Here is a 10,000-nt window from a genome sequence, read left to right as displayed (position 1 = left end):
GTCCCTGCCGGACTTAGAAAATTTTTCTCTCCAGCCCGGGACCGGGGTTGACCTGTTGTCCCTGCCGGACTTAGAAATTTTTTCTCTCCCGCCTGGGACCGGGGTTGACCTGTTGTCCCTGCCGGACTTAGAAATTTTTTCTCTCCCGCCTGGGACCGGGGTTGACCTGTTGTCCCTGCCGGACTTAGAAATTTTTTCTCTCCAGCCTGGGACCGGGGTTGACCTGTTGTCCCTGCCGGACTTAGAAAATTTTTCTCTGCCGCCTGGGACCGGGGTTGACCTGTTGTCCCTGCCGGACTTAGAAAATTTTTCTCTGCCGCCTGGGACCGGGGTTGACCTGTTGTCCCTGCCGGACTTAGAAAATTTTTCTCTCCCGCCTGGGACCGGGGTTGACCTGTTGTCCCTGCCGGACTTAGAAAATTTTTCTCTCCCGCCTGGGACCGGGGTTGACCTGTTGTCCCTGCCGGACTTAGAAATTTTTTCTCTGCCGCCTGGGACCGGGGTTGACCTGTTGTCCCTGCCGGACTTAGAAATTTTTTCTCTCCAGCCTGGGACCGGGGTTGACCTGTTGTCCCTGCCGGACTTAGAAATTTTTTCTCTCCCGCCCGGTACCGGGGTTGACCTGTTGTCCCTGCCGGACTTAGAAATTTTTTCTCTGCCGCCTGGGACCGGGGTTGACCTGTTGTCCCTGCCGGACTTAGAAAATTTTTCTCTCCCGCCTGGGACCGGGGTTGACCTGTTGTCCCTGCCGGACTTAGAAATTTTTTCTCTGCCGCCTGGGACCGGGGTTGACCTGTTGTCCCTGCCGGACTTAGAAAATTTTTCTCTCCCGCCTGGGACCGGGGTTGACCTGCTGTCCCTGCCGGACTTGGAAAATTTTTCTCTCCAGCCTGGGACCGGGGTTGACCTGTTGTCCCTGCCGGACTTAGAAATTTTTTCTCTCCCCGCCTGGGACCGGGGTTGACCTGCTGTCCCTGCCGGACTTGGAGCCCTAGGAGGGAATCGGCCACCAGGTCAACCTCCGCTGAAAGCGGCCACGGTTTACCTGGTGCCCGGGGAGCGAATCGGACACCAGGTCAACCTCTGCTAAAGCGACCGAGGTTGACCTGGTGCCCGGGGAGCGAATCTGACACCAGGTCAACCTCTGCTAAAGCGCCAGAGGTTGACCTGGTGCCCGGGGAGCGAATCGGACACCAGGTCAACCTCTGCTAAAGCGGCCGGGGTTGACCTGCTGTCCCTGCCGGACTTAGAAAATTTTTCTCTCCAGCCTGGGACCGGGGTTGACCTGTTGTCCCTGCCGGACTTAGAAAATTTTTCTCTCCCGCCTGGGACCGGGGTTGACCTGTTGTCCCTGCCGGACTTGGAGCCCGAGGAGGGGATCGGCCACCAGGTAAACCTCCGCTGAAAGCGGCCACGGTTTACCTGGTGCCCGGGGAGCGAATCGGACACCAGGTCAACCTCAGCTGAAGCGGCCGGGGTTGACCTGCTGTCCCTGCCGGACTTGGAAAATTTTTCTCTCCAGCCTGGGACCGGGGTTGACCTGTTGTCCCTGCCGGACTTAGAAATTTTTTCTCTCCCCGCCTGGGACCGGGGTTGACCTGCTGTCCCTGCCGGACTTGGAGCCCGAGGAGGGAATCGGCCACCAGGTCAACCTCCGCTGAAAGCGGCCACGGTTTACCTGGTGCCCGGGGAGCGAATCGGACACCAGGTCAACCTCTGCTAAAGCGACCGAGGTTGACCTGGTGCCCGGGGAGCGAATCTGACACCAGGTCAACCTCTGCTAAAGCGCCAGAGGTTGACCTGGTGCCCGGGGAGCGAATCGGACACCAGGTCAACCTCTGCTAAAGCGGCCGGGGTTGACCTGCTGTCCCTGCCGGACTTAGAAAATTTTTCTCTCCAGCCTGGGACCGGGGTTGACCTGTTGTCCCTGCCGGACTTAGAAAATTTTTCTCTGCCGCCTGGGACCGGGGTTGACCTGTTGTCCCTGCCGGACTTAGAAAATTTTTCTCTGCCGCCTGGGACCGGGGTTGACCTGTTGTCCCTGCCGGACTTAGAAAATTTTTCTCTCCCGCCTGGGACCGGGGTTGACCTGTTGTCCCTGCCGGACTTAGAAAATTTTTCTCTCCCGCCTGGGACCGGGGTTGACCTGTTGTCCCTGCCGGACTTAGAAATTTTTTCTCTGCCGCCTGGGACCGGGGTTGACCTGTTGTCCCTGCCGGACTTAGAAATTTTTTCTCTCCAGCCTGGGACCGGGGTTGACCTGTTGTCCCTGCCGGACTTAGAAATTTTTTCTCTCCCGCCCGGTACCGGGGTTGACCTGTTGTCCCTGCCGGACTTAGAAATTTTTTCTCTGCCGCCTGGGACCGGGGTTGACCTGTTGTCCCTGCCGGACTTAGAAAATTTTTCTCTCCCGCCTGGGACCGGGGTTGACCTGTTGTCCCTGCCGGACTTAGAAAATTTTTCTCTCCCGCCTGGGACCGGGGTTGACCTGCTGTCCCTGCCGGACTTGGAAAATTTTTCTCTCCAGCCTGGGACCGGGGTTGACCTGTTGTCCCTGCCGGACTTAGAAATTTTTTCTCTCCCCGCCTGGGACCGGGGTTGACCTGCTGTCCCTGCCGGACTTGGAGCCCTAGGAGGGAATCGGCCACCAGGTCAACCTCCGCTGAAAGCGGCCACGGTTTACCTGGTGCCCGGGGAGCGAATCGGACACCAGGTCAACCTCTGCTAAAGCGACCGAGGTTGACCTGGTGCCCGGGGAGCGAATCTGACACCAGGTCAACCTCTGCTAAAGCGCCAGAGGTTGACCTGGTGCCCGGGGAGCGAATCGGACACCAGGTCAACCTCTGCTAAAGCGGCCGGGGTTGACCTGCTGTCCCTGCCGGACTTAGAAAATTTTTCTCTCCAGCCTGGGACCGGGGTTGACCTGTTGTCCCTGCCGGACTTAGAAAATTTTTCTCTCCCGCCTGGGACCGGGGTTGACCTGTTGTCCCTGCCGGACTTGGAGCCCGAGGAGGGGATCGGCCACCAGGTAAACCTCCGCTGAAAGCGGCCACGGTTTACCTGGTGCCCGGGGAGCGAATCGGACACCAGGTCAACCTCAGCTGAAGCGGCCGGGGTTGACCTGCTGTCCCTGCCGGACTTGGAAAATTTTTCTCTCCAGCCTGGGACCGGGGTTGACCTGTTGTCCCTGCCGGACTTAGAAATTTTTTCTCTCCCCGCCTGGGACCGGGGTTGACCTGCTGTCCCTGCCGGACTTGGAGCCCGAGGAGGGAATCGGCCACCAGGTCAACCTCCGCTGAAAGCGGCCACGGTTTACCTGGTGCCCGGGGAGCGAATCGGACACCAGGTCAACCTCTGCTAAAGCGACCGAGGTTGACCTGGTGCCCGGGGAGCGAATCTGACACCAGGTCAACCTCTGCTAAAGCGCCAGAGGTTGACCTGGTGCCCGGGGAGCGAATCGGACACCAGGTCAACCTCTGCTAAAGCGGCCGGGGTTGACCTGCTGTCCCTGCCGGACTTAGAAAATTTTTCTCTCCAGCCTGGGACCGGGGTTGACCTGCTGTCCCTGCCGGACTTAGAAAATTTTTCTCTGCCGCCTGGGACCGGGGTTGACCTGTTCTCCCTGCCGGACTTAGAAAATTTTTCTCTCCAGCCTGGGACCGGGGTTGACCTGTTGTCCCTGCCGGACTTAGAAATTTTTTCTCTGCCGCCTGGGACCGGGGTTGACCTGTTGTCCCTGCCGGACTTAGAAATTTTTTCTCTCCCGCCCGGTACCGGGGTTGACCTGTTGTCCCTGCCGGACTTAGAAATTTTTTCTCTGCCGCCTGGGACCGGGGTTGACCTGTTGTCCCTGCCGGACTTAGAAAATTTTTCTCTCCCGCCTGGGACCGGGGTTGACCTGTTGTCCCTGCCGGACTTAGAAATTTTTTCTCTGCCGCCTGGGACCGGGGTTGACCTGTTGTCCCTGCCGGACTTAGAAATTTTTTCTCCCCAGCCTGGGACCGGGGTTGACCTGTTGTCCCTGCCGGACTTAGAAAATTTTTCTCTCCAGCCCGGGACCGGGGTTGACCTGTTGTCCCTGCCGGACTTAGAAATTTTTTCTCTCCCGCCTGGGACCGGGGTTGACCTGTTGTCCCTGCCGGACTTAGAAATTTTTTCTCTCCCGCCTGGGACCGGGGTTGACCTGTTGTCCCTGCCGGACTTAGAAATTTTTTCTCTGCCGCCTGGGACCGGGGTTGACCTGTTGTCCCTGCCGGACTTAGAAAATTTTTCTCTGCCGCCTGGGACCGGGGTTGACCTGTTGTCCCTGCCGGACTTAGAAAATTTTTCTCTCCCGCCTGGGACCGGGGTTGACCTGTTGTCCCTGCCGGACTTAGAAAATTTTTCTCTCCCGCCTGGGACCGGGGTTGACCTGTTGTCCCTGCCGGACTTAGAAATTTTTTCTCTGCCGCCTGGGACCGGGGTTGACCTGTTGTCCCTGCCGGACTTAGAAATTTTTTCTCTGCCGCCTGGGACCGGGGTTGACCTGTTGTCCCTGCCGGACTTAGAAATTTTTTCTCTGCCGCCTGGGACCGGGGTTGACCTGTTGTCCCTGCCGGACTTAGAAATTTTTTCTCTCCAGCCTGGGACCGGGGTTGACCTGTTGTCCCTGCCGGACTTAGAAATTTTTTCTCTCCCGCCCGGTACCGGGGTTGACCTGTTGTCCCTGCCGGACTTAGAAATTTTTTCTCTGCCGCCTGGGACCGGGGTTGACCTGTTGTCCCTGCCGGACTTAGAAAATTTTTCTCTCCCGCCTGGGACCGGGGTTGACCTGTTGTCCCTGCCGGACTTAGAAATTTTTTCTCTGCCGCCTGGGACCGGGGTTGACCTGTTGTCCCTGCCGGACTTAGAAAATTTTTCTCTCCCGCCTGGGACCGGGGTTGACCTGTTGTCCCTGCCGGACTTAGAAATTTTTTCTCTGCCGCCTGGGACCGGGGTTGACCTGTTGTCCCTGCCGGACTTAGAAATTTTTTCTCTCCAGCCTGGGACCGGGGTTGACCTGTTGTCCCTGCCGGACTTAGAAATTTTTTCTCTCCCGCCCGGTACCGGGGTTGACCTGTTGTCCCTGCCGGACTTAGAAATTTTTTCTCTGCCGCCTGGGACCGGGGTTGACCTGTTGTCCCTGCCGGACTTAGAAAATTTTTCTCTCCCGCTCGGAACCGGGGTTGACCTGTTGTCCCTGCCGGACTTAGAAAATTTTTCTCTCCCGCCTGGGACCGGGGTTGACCTGTTGTCCCTGCCGGACTTGGAGCCCGAGGAGGGGATCGGCCACCAGGTAAACCTCCGCTGAAAGCGGCCACGGTTTACCTGGTGCCCGGGGAGCGAATCGGACACCAGGTCAACCTCAGCTGAAGCGGCCGGGGTTGACCTGCTGTCCCTGCCGGACTTGGAAAATTTTTCTCTCCAGCCTGGGACCGGGGTTGACCTGTTGTCCCTGCCGGACTTAGAAATTTTTTCTCTCCCCGCCTGGGACCGGGGTTGACCTGTTGTCCCTGCCGGACTTAGAAATTTTTTCTCTCCCCGCCTGGGACCGGGGTTGACCTGTTGTCCCTGCCGGACTTGGAGCCCCAGGAGGGGATCGGCCACCAGGTCAACCTCCGCTGAAAGCGGCCACGGTTTACCTGGTGCCCGGGGAGCGAATCGGACACCAGGTCAACCTCTGCTAAAGCGACCGAGGTTGACCTGGTGCCCGGGGAGCGAATCTGACACCAGGTCAACCTCTGCTAAAGCGCCAGAGGTTGACCTGGTGCCCGGGGAGCGAATCGGACACCAGGTCAACCTCTGCTAAAGCGGCCGGGGTTGACCTGCTGTCCCTGCCGGACTTAGAAAATTTTTCTCTCCAGCCTGGGACCGGGGTTGACCTGTTGTCCCTGCCGGACTTAGAAATTTTTTCTCTCCCGCCTGGGACCGGGGTTGACCTGTTGTCCCTGCCGGACTTAGAAAATTTTTCTCTGCCGCCTGGGACCGGGGTTGACCTGTTGTCCCTGCCGGACTTGGAGCCCCAGGAGGGGATCGGCCACCAGGTCAACCTCCGCTGAAAGCGGCCACGGTTTACCTGGTGCCCGGGGAGCGAATCGGACACCAGGTCAACCTCAGCTGAAGCGGCCGGGGTTGACCTGCTGTCCCTGCCGGACTTGGAGCCCGAGGAGGGGATCGGCCACCAGGTCAACCTCCGCTGAAAGCGGCCACGGTTTACCTGGTGCCCGGGGAGCGAATCGGACACCAGGTCAACCTCTGCTAAAGCGGCCGGGGTTGACCTGCTGTCCGTGCCGGACTTGGAGCCCGAGGAGGGGATCGGCCACCAGGTCAACCTCCGCTGAAAGCGGCCACGGTTTACCTGGTGCCCGGGGACCGAATCGGACACCAGGTCAACCTCCGCTGAAGCGGCCGGGGTTGACCTGCTGTCCCTGCCGGACTTTGAAAATTTTTCTCTCCCCGCCCGGAACCGGGGTTGACCTGTTGTCCCTGCCGGACTTGGAAAATTTTTCTCTCCCGCTCGGAACCGGGGTTGACCTGTTGTCCCTGAAGGACTTAGAAATTTTTTCTCTCCCCGCCTGGGACCGGGGTTGACCTGCTGTCCCTGCCGGACTTGGAGCCCCAGGAGGGGATCGGCCACCAGGTCAACCTCCGCTGAAAGCGGCCACGGTTTACCTGGTGCCCGGGGACCGAATCGGACACCAGGTCAACCTCTGCTAAAGCGCCCGAGGTTGACCTGGTGCCCGGGGAGCGAATCGGACACCAGGTCAACCTCTGCTACGGCGGCCGGGGTTGACCTGCTGTCCCTGCCGGACTTAGAAAATTTTTCTCTCCCCGCCCGGAACCGGGGTTGACCTGTTGTCCCTGCCGGACTTGGAGCCCGAGGAGGGGATCGGCCACCAGGTCAACCTCCGCTGAAAGCGGCCACGGTTTACCTGGTGCCCGGGGAGCGAATCGGACACCAGGTCAACCTCTGCTAAAGCGGCCGGGGTTGACCTGCTGTCCCTGCCGGACTTGGAGCCCGAGGAGGGGATCGGCCACCAGGTCAACCTCCGCTGAAAGCGGCCACGGTTTACCTGGTGCCCGGGGAGCGAATCGGACACCAGGTCAACCTCTGCTAAAGCGGCCGGGGTTCACCTGCTGTCCCTGCCGGACTTGGAGCCCGAGGAGGGGATCGGCCACCAGGTCAACCTCCGCTGAAAGCGGCCACGGTTTACCTGGTGCCCGGGGAGCGAATCGGACACCAGGTCAACCTCTGCTAAGGCGCCCGAGGTTGACCTGGTGCCCGGGGAGCGAATCGGACACCAGGTCAACCTCTGCTACGGCGGCCGGGGTTGACCTGCTGTCCCTGCCGGACTTAGAAAATTTTTCTCTCCCCGCCCGGAACCGGGGTTGACCTGTTGTCCCTGCCGGACTTGGAGCCCGAGGAGGGGATCGGCCACCAGGTCAACCTCCGCTGAAAGCGGCCACGGTTTACCTGGTGCCCGGGGAGCGAATCGGACACCAGGTCAACCTCTGCTAAAGCGGCCGGGGTTGACCTGCTGTCCCTGCCGGACTTGGAGCCCGAGGAGGGGATCGGCCACCAGGTCAACCTCCGCTGAAAGCGGCCACGGTTTACCTGGTGCCCGGGGAGCGAATCGGACACCAGGTCAACCTCTGCTAAAGCGGCCGGGGTTCACCTGCTGTCCCTGCCGGACTTGGAGCCCGAGGAGGGGATCGGCCACCAGGTCAACCTCCGCTGAAAGCGGCCACGGTTTACCTGGTGCCCGGGGAGCGAATCGGACACCAGGTCAACCTCTGCTAAAGCGGCCGGGGTTGACCTGCTGTCCCTGCCGGACTTGGAGCCCGAGGAGGGGATCGGCCACCAGGTCAACCTCCGCTGAAAGCGGCCACGGTTTACCTGGTGCCCGGGGAGCGAATCGGACACCAGGTCAACCTCTGCTAAAGCGGCCGGGGTTGACCTGCTGTCCCTGCCGGACTTGGAGCCCGAGGAGGGGATCGGCCACCAGGTCAACCTCCGCTGAAAGCGGCCACGGTTTACCTGGTGCCCGGGGACCGAATCGGACACCAGGTCAACCTCCGCTGAAGCGGCCGGGGTTGACCTGCTGTCCCTGCCGGACTTAGAAAATTTTTCTCTCCCCGCCCGGAACCGGGGTTGACCTGTTGTCCCTGCCGGACTTAGAAAATTTTTCTCTCCCCGCCCGGAACCGGGGTTGACCTGTTGTCCCTGAAGGACTTAGAAATTTTTTCTCTCCCCGCCTGGGACCGGGGTTGACCTGCTGTCCCTGCCGGACTTGGAGCCCCAGGAGGGGATCGGCCACCAGGTCAACCTCCGCTGAAAGCGGCCACGGTTTACCTGGTGCCCGGGGACCGAATCGGACACCAGGTCAACCTCTGCTAAAGCGCCCGAGGTTGACCTGGTGCCCGGGGAGCGAATCTGACACCAGGTCAACCTCTGCTAAAGCGCCCGAGGTTGACCTGGTGCCCGGGGAGCGAATCGGACACCAGGTCAACCTCTGCTACGGCGGCCGGGGTTGACCTGCTGTCCCTGCCGGACTTAGAAAATTTTTCTCTCCCCGCCCGGAACCGGGGTTGACCTGTTGTCCCTGCCGGACTTGGAGCCCGAGGAGGGGATCGGCCACCAGGTCAACCTCCGCTGAAAGCGGCCACGGTTTACCTGGTGCCCGGGGAGCGAATCGGACACCAGGTCAACCTCCGCTAAAGCGCCCGAGGTTGACCTGGTGCCCGGGGAGCGAATCGGACACCAGGTCAACCTCTGCTACGGCGGCCGGGGTTGACCTGCTGTCCCTGCCGGACTTGGAAAATTTCTCTCCCCGCCTCGGACCGGGGTTGACCTGCTGTCCCTACCGGACTTAGAACATTTTTCTCTCCCCGCCCCGGCCCGGGGGTTAACCTCGGGGCGCACAGCTTCCCGGGTCTGACGTGCACGTCCTGTCACCTCCCGGGCCCGGCGTCCTCGTCCTCCCTTCCCCTTGGGCCGGCTCGGAGGAAGTTTTCCCTCGGCCCGGCCTCCGGGTTAATTGTTTGGGCCCGGCTGACTGAGGCCAGGCTGCTGACGCTAAAGCCCGGGGAGGCGGGGGCCTACGGCCATACCGGACCGAATGCCCCCGATCTCGTCCGATCTCGGAAGGTAAACCGTCCCGGGCCTGGCTAGTACCTGGATGGGTGACCGCCTGGGAATCCCAGGTGCCGTAGGCAGCTTTTGGCCCCAGCGGGGGTAGAGCGGGGCGTGTGTCTGCCGTGCGGGAGCAGGGAAGCCGTGAGGCCAAGGCGGCGCGACGGTCCTGGGGGGCGCTGAGGCCTTTCCCTCTGCCTGCCTGCGTGTCGGGGGCGGGGGGGCGGGCGAGGAAGCTAAGGCCCTCACCCGGTGCGGTGCGATGGCTTGGGTCGGGTCGGGGAGAGGGAAGAAAGCGTGTGTGGAGCGTTGGTGGGGCAGGTGTGTGTGTGGGAGTGCTGGGTTGGGCAGGCCGTTGAGGCGGTGGCGGTGGTGGTGTTTTTGGTGGGAGTGAGTTGGGGTCAGGTGGGTGTGGGGTCCCCCCCGGGGGGTGGATGGTCTGAGGGTTAAGGCTTGGAACGTGCGTCTTGGGGGACCGTGGGTGGAGGTTGTTGAGAGCGGGGAAGGCCCTGGGTCCCGGTTGTGGACTATTAAGCCCGGTGGAGGGGGACCGTGGGTGGAGGTTGTTGAGAGCGGGGAAGGCCCTGGGTCTCGGTTGTGGACTATTAAGCCCGGTGGAGGGGGACCGTGGGTGGAGGTTGTTGAGAGCGGGGAAGGCCCTGGGTCCCGGTTGTGGACTATTAAGCCCGGTGGAGGGGGACCGTGGGTGGAGGTTGTTGAGAGCGGGGAAGGCCCTGGGTCCCGGTTGTGGACTATTAAGCCCGGTGGAGGGGGACCGTGGGTGGAGGTTGTTGAGAGCGGGGAAGGCCCTGGGTCTCGGTTGTGGACTATTAAGCCCGGTGGAGGTGT

At 61.1% G+C, this 10,000-nt stretch overlaps 1 non-coding gene across 1 annotated transcript; it reads left to right on the top strand.

Moving 5' to 3' along the window:
- Positions 1–9,115: 9,115 nt before the first annotated feature.
- On the top strand, positions 9,116–9,234 carry LOC142006194 (5S ribosomal RNA). The gene has a single exon (XR_012643303.1). It is a non-coding gene; the product is annotated as a 5S ribosomal RNA (ribosomal RNA).
- The last annotated feature ends 766 nt before the right edge of the window (positions 9,235–10,000 follow it).

The sequence above is a fragment of the Carettochelys insculpta genome, unplaced genomic scaffold (genome assembly GCF_033958435.1).
Source record: "Carettochelys insculpta isolate YL-2023 unplaced genomic scaffold, ASM3395843v1 scaffold_0043, whole genome shotgun sequence".
Taxonomy (NCBI): Eukaryota; Metazoa; Chordata; order Testudines; family Carettochelyidae; genus Carettochelys; species Carettochelys insculpta.
The sequence above is the reverse complement of the archived record's forward strand: the minus strand, read 5'-3'. Positions and strand labels throughout refer to the sequence as shown.